Source organism: Acomys russatus, chromosome 2 (assembly GCF_903995435.1).
Source record: "Acomys russatus chromosome 2, mAcoRus1.1, whole genome shotgun sequence".
Classification (NCBI taxonomy): Eukaryota; Metazoa; Chordata; class Mammalia; order Rodentia; family Muridae; genus Acomys; species Acomys russatus.
This window is the reverse complement of record NC_067138.1, coordinates 46178483-46194459: the sequence shown is the minus strand read 5'-3', so window position 1 is coordinate 46194459 and position 15977 is coordinate 46178483.

The following is a 15977-nucleotide window of genomic DNA, read 5'->3' as shown; positions in this document are numbered from 1 at the left end:
GAACATGGAAACAGCCTAAGTGTTCCCTCAGTAGAAGAGTGGATAAAAGAAACTGTGGTACATATACACTATGGAATACTACTCAGCTATTAAAAACAAGGATTCCCGAAATTTTGTGGATAAATGGATTGAGCTAGAAATGATCATAATGAGTGAGTTAACCCAGAAGCAGAAAGAATCAAATGGTATATACTCACTTATATCTGCATACTAGCCCAAGGGGCATGTCCCACGAAAGCCTTCACTTACCAGGAACTGGGACAGAGGGGAAGGCATCCTATTGGGACTCTAAATGAGAGACACATGGGAGAACAGCAAAATAAAAGGATCCCAGAGGGTCCTAGAAATCTACAAGGAGAACAATATGATAGGCAGATTTGGCCCAGGGGTCCCGCTCAACTAAGGCACCAGCCAAGGACAATACAGGAGGTAAACTTTAAACCCCTTCCCAGATCTAGCAATGGTCAGAATATTCTCCACAGTTGAGTGGAGAGTGTGATACGACTTTCTCACATACTCTTGGTGCCTCACATTTGACCATGTCCCCTGGAGGGGGAGACCTGGTGGCACTCAGAGGAAGGACAGCAAGTAGCCAAGAAGAGACTTGATACCTATGAGAATATATAGGGGGGACGTAATCCCCTCAGGAACAGTCATAGGGGAGGGGTAATAATGGGAAAATGGGGGGGGGAGGAATGGGGAGGATACAAGGGATGGGATAAACATTGAGATGTAACAAGAATAAATTAATAAAAAAAAAAAAAAACAAAAAAAAACAAAAGTAAACATAATCTAAATATGATATATATCCCTTGCCATTTACTCAAGTAAACTGAAAAGTTAGGTCCACAAAAACCTTATCATAAAATATGTATTTCCATTTTACTCATGATGACTCAAAATTAGAAGCAAGCTAGATATGTGATTCGTTTTTGTTTCCTATACCTTTGTTTGTGGTAATGGTTTGTCTTGCAGTGCTGGGACTCAAACAGGACCTCATGCTGTTATGAAAAGGCTCTACCACTAAGTTACACTCCCAGCCCTAAGGCGTCTTTTAATAGGTAAGAATGTCAAAAACTTATATGTTCAAGTAAAAGAACACCATTCAGCTATAATAAAGTAATAAACTATAAGGCCAAATATAAATGCTAAATTCATACTGCTAGCTGAAACCAGCCAATCTGAAAGGCTGCATATTAAGTGATTCCAATATGACACTCTGGAAAAAACAAAGCTATAGTGAGGCTAATATAGTCAATGACTGTCAGGAATAGGGGACATGAGGAAGGATTGAAGTGATGAAGTGATTCAGTTATTTACACAGGGAGACTATTCTGTGTGATATTGTAGACAGGAATTAACGTGTCTGTGCATTGTCAAAACCTTTGTAGCACTAAGACAGATGTACATTATACATTACATTTTGGAGGTCATCTTGGCGATCAAGAGAAGACAGGATGAAATACAGAATGCCAGCCAAAAAATCTAAACACAACTTAGCCAAGGGAAAAGGAGGAGCTAGTATGCCAAGTAACACAGGGAATGAATAAGCTATGTATACTAAGAGAAAAACATATTATGTAAGTTCTTCACTCTAATAGATAGACTTGTTTTGCACAAGGGCATAGGTTAGTAATTCTAAAATGACTGTGTACACACATTGGAATTATATAGGTAAATGGTCCCATTTATAGATTTCAAATGCTTGCTATTGGAATTAATGTTCATACATAAAAAGAAGAGGATCCAAGTGGTTGATTCAACCAACCAGCAGCATATGTCTGCTGAACACAGATACACAGCTGTATACTAAATGCATACCACATAAATAACTTGTTTACATATAATGTACATATGTGTATATACATATATAATATATTGTAAAACAAAACCACAATAATAGGGTATGTCAAAAGCACACAGTCACACATAAGAAAATCTCCCAATGACTACTGATACAATAGTTGGGAAAAAAATAGATCATATCCCAAAAGTATATACAACAGTTATCTGTGAATACATACTGGACAGATGGGTATATAAATTATCAATAGATGATACATAGACAAATAGATGATGATGACGATGTATAGATAGGTAGATACATAGATGATAGGTAGACAGATATGATAAAGAAGATAGATATAGATAGATATGATAGATTGGTGATAGGTTCACTGATAAATGATAGATAAATATATGACATATAAATAAACAAATAGATGGGTAGATGATAAGTAGATAGTAGATAGATAATAGATTAAATGATAGATACAGACAGATGATAGGTAGATTAGATTTTCAATAAAATAAAATTTTAGATAATAGATTAGATAATTGCTAGATGTAGATAGAAGGTAGATGGTAGAGAGATAGAAGATAGATAGATAATTGAAAGATAGATAGATAGATGATAGAAGATAAGACAAATCTCCCATGAAGAGAGATAATGTATACAGCTTTTCCACTCTCAAAGCAATGAGCATAACTCTCTTTCCTTATAATGGAGTTAAACATAATTACCTCCTTCCAATGAGAATAGAATGGAAAGAAGGAGGAAACAACAATTACAACAATGTTTTTTATTTTTTAAAAAGTCTGATAAATATTCCTTTAATTAGATATCATTGATACGATCATCAAAAAGCCAGACTGATAATATGTACATTCCATATACAAAGAGAAGACTGTACCTCTGTAGTCACTCTTCCAGAGGCGTAATACTAAATCCATTCAACAAAAATGCAGACAAAAACAAGGAAAATCTGGGAAGCTTTCACACTGGAGTGGAAACCAAAGAGACATGACAACTAAATGCAAAGTGGTATCTGGGCAGAAAGAGACAAGTTATAGTATAAGGCAACACTAGTTAAACAATGAATTTAATTGGTAATAATAATAATATATTGATGTTGGTTAATTAACTATGACAACTATGCAATGCTAATATGAGCAGCTAATGGGGGAGGTCACTGTGCAGGACCTAAGTACTTTTGCCATTTTTCTATAGACCAAAACTTGTCCTAAAATAAAAGTTTATTTAAAAGAAATACTAGAAAAAATAAAAAAAAAAAAAAAAAAAAAAAGAAAATATAGCTGTTTTAGTATAGCTTAGTTAGAATAGTCAGAAGACAGTTTTAAAGCAAAAAATTGGAGAAAAAGGATTTAAAGATCAGGAAAATGAGTTAGAAACATCCCCATGCCCTTTATCAGGAATCTAACAAGTACCTATTGCTAAAAATCCACAGCAGGGTCTAGGTCAGACCCATATGTGCTCTGTGGTTTCTGCTTCAATCTCTGTGAGTCCCTATGGTTCCTATGGATCATGCACTTCTGGTGCCCTCGATCTTTCTGACTTTTATAATAATACTTCTTCTCTTCTTCTTTAGGGTTCTCCAAGCTCTGTCTAATGTTTGGTTGTGGTCTCTGTATCTACTCTGATCAGCTGCTGGAGGAAGCCTCTCTGATGACAATTGGACTAGGCACTGATCCTATGAGTGTAGCAGAATATCGTTAAGCATCATTTAATTAACATTTTTCGTCAGTTGTTTTGATTCTAACCTACGTATCTGAGACATTCAGCTTCAGTATCATGGACATATAGGCAATATCAGGCATGAGATGCCTCTCCTGGCACATGCCTCAAGTTAGAGCAGATATTGGCTGGCCATTCCCACAAGCTCTAATCTACTATTACTCTAGTGCATCTTTTAGGCATGACAGATTGTGAGTGGTGAATTTTATATATGGTTTTGTTCCAGGACAACCAGTGTGTGCCTAGCCTGGTTACAGAAAATGGCTGGTTCATGCTCCATATGTCTTGCCTACTCGGTAGCAGAGTTTAGGTCTAGTTTTATTGCATTTTGCTATGATGTCCTTTGTTGATTTCCTTGGAAAACCTGCTCTTTTCTTAAAAACAAACAGAGGAGCAGCGGATTGGAAGCAAAGAGAACATGTCTTATATGCTAAACACAGCTTATTGAATATAAATAAATAAAATAGGTACAAGTGTGTGTTAGAAATTCAAAATAGTATTAATAAAGGTACAAAGAGGTAGGGTGAGGAGACTTAGAAGAAGGGAAAAATGGGTGGCTGCAGTTAAGATCTATTATATGAGTGAAGAATAAATTAAAAACAAAAAAAAATCTTCTTTCAACAAATAAATAAGGAAAACTTAATAAAATGCTGCTGCTGTTACTACAACTATTAATAATGATGATAGCATCATTTAGTTGGAAGAAGATGCATTGTGGGACTCAGTGGGAATTACAGTAGGTATTATCAAGATACAGCAAATACATTACCAAAATCCCAAATAATAAGTGAAACTTTAAGAGCATTTTCTGACAAAGAACTTATAAAAAGCAAAAATGTAAATGACCAACATCATGATGGTCTTTGTGGAAGTGTGAATCAAAATCACAATAAGTAACCTTTTATAGTTTGGCTGATGATAATATCAAAGTAAATCAATCAGTCAAAAATATAGAATAAAAAAATAAGTAGATAAAGAGACAAGAAATAGTGAGAATGTAGCAATTAGAACTTTGGTATAGTATTAAATAAAGTGTAAATGGGTTGTATTTCTGGTGGAAAATAGCACAGAAATTGTTCAACTATTACTTTAAATTATTTAACATAAGAAATATTCAATTATTCATAATTTCTGAAATCACTATCAATGTAACATTTCTATAACTCATGATTGTCTCATGGTTCTCCCTACTATATGTTGTTTATTTTATTCATGTCTAATCAAATAAATGTATATGTTTTAAAAACCAAAAAAAAAAAAAAAAAAAAAAACCAAAAAAAAAAACCCGCACTATTTTTCAACTAGAGTGTCTATCTAAGAATATATAAAATGAAAAAGTACCGTTTACACAAACTGAAATATTTTCCTTAATGTGATATAAATATTCTTTTACTATATGTGGCCAGATGATTAAGACTTAATTATACTCTGCTAAGTGAGTGACACCAATAACAGGAAGAGAAATATTGAATGATTTTCCTTTTGAGTCATATGTGTTGAAGTTGAAATAAAGTGAACAAAAAAGAAGAGCACATCCCTAACTGCCTGATTCAACTGCGGTATAGCCAGCAGGGCCAGAAGAGGTGAGTGACATGATGCCCCTGACACCAATGAGAGCAGTAGGACTGGAAAAATGTTTTCCAAGCAAACCAACACAAGAAGTAACCTGGAATAGCCATATAATATCTAATAAAGTAGGCTTTCAATTAAAATTAATCAAAAGAGATAGAAGACATTTCATACCAAACAAAGGAAAACTTCACCCAGATGTTGTCTCAATTCTGAACATATATGCCCTAAATGCAACAGGGCCCACATTCATAAAGAAATATTACTAAACCTTGAGTCACACATGAAAAGAAACCCTACATACTAATAGTAGGAGACTTCAACACATTTCTGTCAGCAATGGGCATGTCATCAAGACAGAAACTAAATAGAGAAATAATGAAACCAATCAATGTTTTTAATAAAATGGACCTAACAGACATCTACAGAACATTCCATTAAAATACAAAAGGATATACTTTTTTCTGAGGACCTCATGAGACCTTCTCCAAAACTAACCATATAGTCAGTTACAAAGTAAACCTCAAGAGATATAAGGAAATAGAAATAATACCATGTATTCTATCAGAGCACTATGGATTAAAGCTGGACTTCAACATCAGAAATCTTACAGGCTCATGGAAGCTCACCAACTCTCCAAAGACTTTTGGCTCATGGGGGAAATAAAAAAGAAATTAAAGACTTTCTAAAACTCAATGAAAGTGAGGGCAAACACATCCAAATTTATGAGGTATATGAAAACAGTGCATATAGGAAAGTTCATCGCACTAAGTGACTTCATAAAGCAATTGGAGAGAGCACATACTCACCATTTTAAAGCAAACTTGGAGTTTTAGAACAAAAATAAATAAAAACAGCCAAGAAGAGTAGATTACAAGAAATAAACTTGGTGCTGAAATCAATGAACTAGAAACAAAGAGAACAATGCAATGGAACAACAAAACCAAGAACTAGCTTTTTGAGAAAATAAATAAAATAGATAAACCCTTAGCCAAACAAACCAAAACCAGAGAGACAGTATTCACATTAACAAAATCAGAAATGAAAAGCAGAGGTATAATAACAGACACTTAGGAAATCCAAAGAGTCATTAGGTCTTATTATAAAAGGATGTACTTGATAAAATTGGAAAATCTAAATAAACTAGAAACTTTTCTTGATAAATACCACTTACTAATGTTAAATCAAGTTCAGGTAAACACTTGAAATAGACATATAACCCCTAAGGAAATACAAATAGTTGTTAAAAGTCTACCATCCAAAAGAAAAAATCCTGTGGCAGATGGTTCTGGACAGAATTCTACGAGATTTCCAATGCTCCTCAAATTATGCCACAAAATATGAACAAAAGGGAACATGGCCAAAATCATTCAATGAAACCATCATCACCCTGATACCTAAACCACACAAAGACTCAACCAAAATATTTCAGACCAATTTCTCTTATGAACATTGATGCAAAAATACTCAGTAAAATACTCACAAAGTGATTCCAAAAATATCATTTAACATGATCAAGTAGGCTTCATCCCAGAGATGCAAGAATGGTTCAACATATGAAAATCCATCAATGTAATCAAACATATAAACAAACAGAGAAAACCCCACATGATCATCACATTAGATGCTGAAACACCCTTCATGTTAAAACCTTTTATAGATCATGGATACAGGGACTATATTTAAACACACACACACACAAAGGCATTATATATTATACCAATAGCCAAGATCAAATTAAATAAAGAAAAACTTAAAGCAACTCCATTAAAATTAGGCACAAGAAAAAACTGTCTACTATATCCATATCTATTCAAAATAATACTTGAAGGTACAGCTACAGAAATAAGACAACTAAAGAAAATCAAGAGGATGCAAATTAGAAAATAAATATAAGCTTCTTTACTTGCAGATAATATGAGAGTATACATAAGTGATTCTATCCAAAAGTTCTACCAGAGAATTTTCTCAATACAAAATTAACTCAAATAATCAGTATCCCTCCTTGACAAAATCAATAAATAAGCTAACAAAGAAATTAAAGAAACAATACACTTGAAAATAGCCACAAATAATAAAAAATATCTTGGTGTCTGTAACTCTTACCAAGACTTGCATGACACAAATGTCAAGTCTTCGGAGAAAGAAATTGAAGATGATTTCAGAAGATGGGGAGATCTCTCATGCTCAAGAATCAGTAATATTAGCATAGTAAAAGTGAGCATCTTACTAAAAGCAATAGCAAAGTTAATGCAATTCCCACCAAAATTCTAACATGATACTTTACAGGCCTTGAAAGAGCAATCCCCAACATTATTTGGAAAAATTGAAAATCCAGGTTATCTAAACCAATTATGTATAATAAAAGGACTTTAGGACATTTCATTATCCTCGATTTCAAGCTATACTACAAAGACATAATGATAAAAACTATATCGTGTTGGCATAAAAAAGTTGACCAAAGTAAAAGGATCAAAGACCCAGAAATAAACCGACACACATATGGACACCTGATTTTTGGAAAGATGTCAAAACCATACAACATAAAAAACAGAACATGTTCAACAAATGGTATTGGGGTAACTGGATATTTCTATGTAGATGAATTTAAATAGATTTATATTAATTACTCTGCACAAAACTCAAGTCTAAGTAGATCAACATAAAACAGATGCACAAAACCTAATTAGAGGAGAAGGTGGTAAATAATCTTGAGCTCATTGGTACAGGAGACAAGTATCTGAACAGAACAGCAAAAGCTCAGGCACTAAGATTAACAATTAATAAATGGGACCTGATGAAACGGAAATGACTCTGCAAGCCAAGGGACATTGACAATAGAACAAAATGGCAGCCAACAGAATAGGAAAAGATAGTCACCAACTGCACATCTGAAAGAAGACTAATATCCAAAATATAGAAAGATCAAAAGAAATTAGACACTAATAATTCAAGTAACCCAATTAAAAATGGGGTACAGAGCTAAACAGAGAATTCTCAACAAAAGAATCTCTAATGACCAAGAAGTCCTTATTGAAGTTTTCAATGTCCTTAGTCATCAAGGAAATCCAAATCGAAATGACTCTGGTATTCCATCTTACATTTATCAGAATGACTAAGAACAAAAACTCAAAAGACAGTGCATGCTAGCCTAGAGTACAATATTGTACAACTACTGTGGAAATAAATCTGGATATTTCTCAGACTTTGGGAATAGACCTAGCTTTACCACTCCTGGGAATTTACCCAAAAGATGTTCCACAATACCAAAAAACACTTGCTCAAACATATTCATATCAGCTTTACTCATTATAGCCAGTAACTGGAAACCACCTAGATGTCCCTCAAGTGAAGGATGGACAATGAAAAGGTGGTACATTCACAAAATGGTATACTACTCTGCTTTTGAAATAAAGACATCATGCAATTTGCAAGCAAGTGGGTGGAATAGCAACAAAATATATCATCCTGAGTGTGTTAATGCAGACCCAGAAAGACACATGTGGTATGTACTCACTTATAAGTAGATAGTTACCATAAACTACAGGATAATCATGTTGCCATCCATACACCCAAAAAAGTAAAGTAGGGCCCAAAAGAGGCTGTTTGAATCTCATTCAGAAGAGGAAAAAAGTAGATATCTGAAATAGACAGAGGGAGGTAACTGGATGAGACAGGGGGTAGGAGAATAATAGTGGTGAAGATCAGCTAAGGGGAGACCAGAGCAGAAGATGGAGAGGACCTGGAGAGTGAATGGAAATCTTTAAGGGAAGCATCTCGGGGCAGGGCAGGCTCCTAGGAGTTTATGGGGGAAACCTTAGCATAGATTCCCAGTAGTGGGGTTAAGGAGCCTGAAGTAGCTGCCTTTTCTAGCCAGGTAGGACTTCCAGGAGAAAGAGGGGGACACCAACTCACCAATAAAACCAATTCAAAATTTATCTTGTCTACAAGATATACTGGGATTAATATAGAGCAGAGATTGAGGTAATGGTGAATAAATGACTGGCTCAGCTTCTGACCCACCACTTGGGAAAGAGCCAACTTCTGTCACTATTGATGATGCTCTGCTATGCTTGAAGACAGGAATCAAACATAACTCTTTTGAAAGGCTTCATCCAGCAGCAGATGGAAACAGATACAGACCTGCAGCTAAGCAAAAGGCTGAGCTTGGGGAGTTCTGTGGAAGAGTGGGAAGAAAGATTGAAGGAGTTGGTGCAGGGCATCAAGGATCCACAAAACAGACTTAGTGAGTGAGCTACCTTGGGTCTCTGAGGGCTCATAGAGTGCCATCAACCAAAGAGCATACACATGCTCGATCTAGACCCACTACATATATGTTGCAGATGTGCAGCTTGGTCAATATATGGGTCTACTTATAAAGGGAGTAGGTTCTCTCTGTGACTCTGTTGTCTGCCTCTGGATCTCATTCCCCTAACTGGGATGCCTTGTCATGCTTCAGGTGGAGAGGATGTGTGCCAGGGTGGGTTGGTATTCCTTGGGATCTTCCTATTCTCTGAAAAAGATGAGAGGTGGGAGTGGGAAGAGGTGAGGGAGGGAACTGTGATCAGGCTGTAAAATGATTAAATAAATAAGAAAGTAAAGAAAGAGATAGACAGAGAGGGAGGGAGGGAGAAAGAGGGCAGAGCAAGGGTTATAGGGGGGAACAAGGGTTATAAAATATAGTAATATAAACAACTGAAAGCTGATTATTTCCTTATGTGCTATTACATAAACATTAAAGTGATACATTGTACTGAGTTTTATAGTGGACTAAATGAATAGACTTTTAAAAATCCAAATTACATTATTTATTGTATGTGGTATATGGATATTACATTATTATGGTATATGGATATTGGCTAAACTATCAACTCACTGGCCATAATACATCATCTCCTTCTTAGGGTTCCTTAGTCAAAGTCTTAGGCCAGCAGCTGAACCTCTGGAAATTTGGGACCAGAATAGAAATTTGTTTTGATCTGTTTCCCTTGAAGTTTTCATTTAATACCTATAATGCACTTTCTTCTATTAGATTGTTGGCACTGTTTTAGTCCCACAATGAGGAGTATTTAAATTAAATTTAAATGTAAGAGACATGTTCTAAATACAATTGAATGATAAAAAAAAAGACAATTGTAAATGTGTTGCTATTAATACTATTGTGTTACAAGGCCAATGATCTTTAAAGGAGTGAAGACACAGTCCACTATAGCCTGTGCCTGGCTCCCTAGCCAGCACTACTTGGACCATTCCACTTTTCAGTGTTCATTTTAATATTTCAAAATTGAAACAGGAATTTTTTTAGAGGCCATTATTTAAATCTGTGAAGGTTAAACCTATGTTACAATGGCTACCTCATAATACTGGAAATTTCAGGAATATATAAGACATCTACTGAGATGATCTGATCTTATGGACTGGAACCAGGCCAAGAGAGAGTTCATGTGTGTTGCAGGTTGGAGAACTATGTACATGAATCTTCATAATCTCTGTTTTACTAATGAAGACTTGGTGATAGTCCTAATATTATATAGGTCTTATTTGAGTAACAACTATAGCTACAATGAATTCATGAATGTAATGAGCATGCCATGTTCAGAAGACACTGATTCATATAACTCCTCTTAGTATATGATGATTATATATTTTCTTCTGTGCTCAATCTTACAATGTTTCATAAGATTTCAAGAGAATGATATAGATCTGTAATTTAGCGCTAAGTATTTCACAGTCAAGTGTTCTCTCTACTTTGTGTAGTTCTGAGTTTCTGCATTAACTGCCATTCACTCAAAAAAGAAATTTCTCTTGTGAAGGAGAGCAATATTAATCTATGAATATAAACATACACCTTTACAAGATAATTTTCAAGTGAGTTAGATTTTAAAACTGAATTCTAAATTGGCCACAGGACAGTAAAAGGCAAATAGTAACTTTACTTACATTGTCCTAAAAAGTTTTAGTAGCTTGGATATTAGATAACAGCTATTTTTTTTTAAATTAGTGGAGAGAGATCTATCAATTTGAATAATATTGAGAGTTTACTTAGGATACAATTTGGACCATAAAACACCCTCTTACCTATTGCCTGGAGGATCCTTTTTCTGTATAGAATAAACCAGAGCCTCACTCAATTCACAGATGCTACATAGCTAAACAAAGGTAAGAAGATACCCTGAAAATAAAAGTGCTAGCAAAATTTTTAGGTTGAAGGTTCAGCCTCTAGTATTATTGTTTATCAAGTTGCAAAACGCTAAAGTGAGAGTGTAAGTCCATGACTATAATCTCAGTACTTCAGTGGCCGAAATAGGGGAACAACTTCAAGGTTAAGAGCAACTTAAGATTCCTGCTTCCCAAATTGAAATCCAAAACAAAAAAAAAATTGCAGCAATAATTATTCCATCTAAGCTAGAACTTAGAATCTGGCTCTAAATCAAAAGAGGAATCTGAAATATACTGCTGTCTAGGACAACTTCCCCACCCAAACATATACTAGAAGAAATTTCAGGATGAGAATTCTCACCAATAGAGATCTGTTTGATACTTGATCTTTGCTGAGATAGTACACCTTGTTCTTTTGCTCCATTTAGAGAATATACTTCAATAATATGTCATTTGCTGTGATGATATTCTGGAGTTCTAATTACTTCCTAAGCAAAACTTTAATCATTCATTAAATGCTTGCCTCAAAACAATATTAATATCTAGCAAAAACCATTTTGTAATACCTATTAATATATAAGAAAATCAGTTCTGTTTGAATTGGCAGTTGCTCACTCTGATATTAGATAATTTAAGAAATTACCTATTGGGATTCAAGATGGTGGCACTGACCACAGGTTGTGTCTGATTGGCAGGACTGAGCTGAGTGGACAGCATAGGAGCTACAGACCACAAGAACTGAAGTGCCCTGAGTGAGAGGGGTCTACATTATGTGGAACACAGGTGAGTCTGACCTCTGTCCATCCTGCTGGTCCACAGAAGAGTTTCTGGGTCCCTGCAGGTTTGTGCCAAGTCCTCAGAGTCTGAACTTATACCCGTCTGCAAGCTGCATCTGCGCTCTACATCTCAGACTCTGTGTCTAGAATGAGTTGTGGGCTGCTTAACATAAGCATCTGAGTCTGATAGGCCAGGAGAGACCTCAGGTTGTGGAGCATATAAAGATCTCATCTTGGGTCACCCTACTAATACAGAGAGGAAAATCCCCAGGACACAGAGTGTGGGGGCATGTTCACCAAAGTTCAGCCAGATGTACACTAGAACTCTGTACCACCACTTGCTCTAGACTGGACTGTGGGCTGCAGAGCACCAGATTTTGTGTCTGATAGCCCAGGGGAGAACCCAGGGTGTGAAACAAGGGTGGATCTGACCTCAGATCACCCCACCAATCCATAGAAGGCATCAGGGCCAGGAAGGTGCTGGCAAGGTCTCCAAAGCCTAGGCACCTGAAGGCCAGTATGCTACACTGACACTCTGTCTCAGGCTGAACTGTGCTCTGCAGTGCACCAGGGTATGAGGCTGCAAGGGTGGATCTGACCCCTTGTTACCTGGTCAATCCAGGGTGAGTTCCCAGGTCAAAGCAGGCACAAGTGTAGTCTCTAAATTCCAGCTAGACACAAGCATGGAAGGACCTGTTTCCTGAGTTTCAATGAGAACTGTGGGCAACAAGGCAACAGTGTCTGGGTCTTTGCACCCAGAAGAGACATCATGGTGTAGAGCATAAGTGGATCTGACATCAGAGCACTTATCAACCCATAAAAAGTCCCTAGGATCTGAACCCAGGTTATCTGCCTTATCCATGTAAGGGTTCCTTGATCCCTGCAGGTGAGGGGTCTCAACCTATAGCCACTAGTCTAGGAGCTGCACTCAACAGCCACAGAAGGACACTATAAACTACCATTCAATGCTAGAAAGAGCAATATGACTAAGAGCCAAAGTAAAAAACACAAATAACAAACGCCAAAATATTATGACATTTCTAGAACACATTTATCTCAAAGCAATCAGCTCTGGACAATCAAACACAACTGAAGCACAAGAAAATGACCTTAAATCATTCACCGTCATAATGAAGATGATAATAGAAAAAATGAATAAAATACATAAACAAATATAGGAAAATACCGCCAAAGAGATTGAGGACCTTAGGGAGGCCATGCCAGAGGCCTATAGAGAGGAAATGAATAAATCACTGGAAGCAATTAGGGAAAATGCAAACAGTCAGGCAAAGGAAATCAGGAAAACAGTTCAAGATCTGAAGATGAAAATAGAAACAATGATAAAAGCACAAATTGAGAATAGCCTGGAAAGAGAGAACTTAGAGAAAAAAACAAAAAAACAGAAACTGTAGAAGTAAGCATCATCAACAGAATACAAGAGATAGAGGAAAGAGTCTCAGATGTGGAAGATACAATGCAAGATTTTGATTGAACCATCAAATAAAATGTTAAATCTAAAGAGTTATTGACACAAAACATCTAATAAATCAAGGACACCATGATAACCTAAGAATAATAGAAATTGAGGAAATAGACAATTTTCTTGTTAGATTCCCCTTGCCAAAGTTGAGTCAACATCAGGTTAAAAACAAAACAAAACAAAACAAAACAAAACAAATAGTGATATTTCTCCTATAGAAATAGAAGCAGTCATCAAAGTTCTCCCATCCAAAATAAGTGTAGGGCAAGGTTTCAGTGCAGAATTCTACCAGATCCTTAAAGAAGAGTTATTACTGAAATTCTTCAAACTATCATACAAAATAGAAATGGAAGGAGCATTACTAAATTCTTTCTATGAGGCCACAGTCACCTTGATACCTAAACCTCACAAAGACCCGACAAAGGAAGAGAATTTCATACCAATTTCTCTTATGAGCACTGATGCAAAAATACTCCATAAAATACTCACAAACCAAATCCAAGAATACATCAAAGATATCATTCACCATAAACAGGTTGGCTTCATCTCAGGCATGCAAAGATGCTTCAATATAATGAAATCCAACAATGTGATCCACCATATAAGCACACTGAAAGAAAAAAGCCACATAATTGTCTCCTTAGAAACTGAAAAAAAATTTGACAACATCCTACACTCATTCATGTTTAATGTCTTAGAGATCAGGGACCCAGGACACATACCTAACATAATATAGGGTATATACAGAAAGCCAATAGCCAACGTCAGAACTCACTGAAATTCCAATAAAAGCAGGGACTAGACAGGCTGCCCAATCTCTCCATATCTTTTCAATATAGTACTTGAAATTCTAGCTATAGCAATGAAACAACAAAGAGCAGTCAAGGGGATCCATATCAGAAAGGAGGAATTCAAAGTATCAATATTCACAGATGATATGATAGTGTCCATAAGGGACTCCTAAAATTTCCACTAGATATATCCTACAGTTGATAAGCACCTTGAGCAAAGAAGCTGAATATAAAACCATCTAAAAAAGTTTGTAGTCTCTAGTATACAAATGACAAATGGGCTGAGAAATTAGGGAACTATACCCTTCACAATAGTCACAAACAATATAAAGTATCTTGGTATAATTCTAACCAAGCAAGTGAAAGACTTCTATGGAAATAAAATTCAAGTCTCTGAAGAAGGAAATCAAAGAAGATATCAGAATATGGAATGATCTCATGCTCATGGATTAGGAGAATCAACATAGTAACAATGGCAATCTTATCAAAAGCAATTTATATATTCAATGCAATCCCTATCAAAATATGTAAAGAATTTTAAAGACCTTGAAAGATGAATTCTCAGCTTCATAATAGTAGACAGAAAAAGAAAAAAAAAAGAAACATAATAGCTAAAACAATCCTGTATAATAAAAGATTCTCCAAAGGTATTTCCATCCTTGATTCCAAGCTGTACTATAGAGCAACAGTAATTAAAACAGCATGATGCTGGCATAGAAATAGGTTGCTTGGTCAACAGAATCGAATTGCAGACCAAGAAAAAAATCCTATGGACACTTGATTTTTGACAAAGAAGCCAAATCCATACATTGGAAAAAAATAACATCTTCAATAAATGGTGCTGGCCTAACTAGATGTCTACATGTAGAAAAATGCAACTAGATGCATATTTATCTACCTGCATGAAGCTAAAGTCCAAGTGGATTTAATACTTCAGCATAAAACCAGACACACTATATCTCTTAGAAGAAAAAGGATCTTACATTGGGCCCTGTGAAACTGAAAGGCTTTTCTAAGGCAAAGGAGACTGTCAAGAGTATAAAACAACAACAACAACAACAACAACAAAACCAGCCTATATATTGGGAGAGGATCTTCCCCAACCCTACAACTGATAAAGGGCTAATATCCAAAATACATAAACTGAAGAAATTAAACTCCATCAAACCAAATAACCCAATTAAGAAATGTGGTTCAGAGGTAGGCAGAGAATTCTCAACAGAGGAATATCTACAGCTGAGAAACACATAAAGAAATGCTCAACATCCTTAGTCATCAGGGAAATACAAATCAAAATGACTCTGAGGTTGCATCTTATACCTGTCAGAATGGATAAGAACAAAAACTCAAATGAAAACAGATGTGGTGAAGATGTGGAGAAACAGGTGTACTCATCCATTGCTGGTGGAAGTGCAAATTGAACAACCGCTTTGGAAACCAATTGGCTGCTTTCTGAGAAAATTGGTAACAGTGTTACCTCAAGACACAGCCGTACCACTCCTGCACATATGTCTGAAAGATGTTCCACCACACAGCAAGGATTTCCTCTGCTATATTCATAGCAACCTCAACAGTAATAGCCAGAAACTCAAAACAACCAAGATGGTACATTTACATAACGGAATACTACTCTGTTGTGTAGAGGAAGTGATTAAAATCCTCATTGT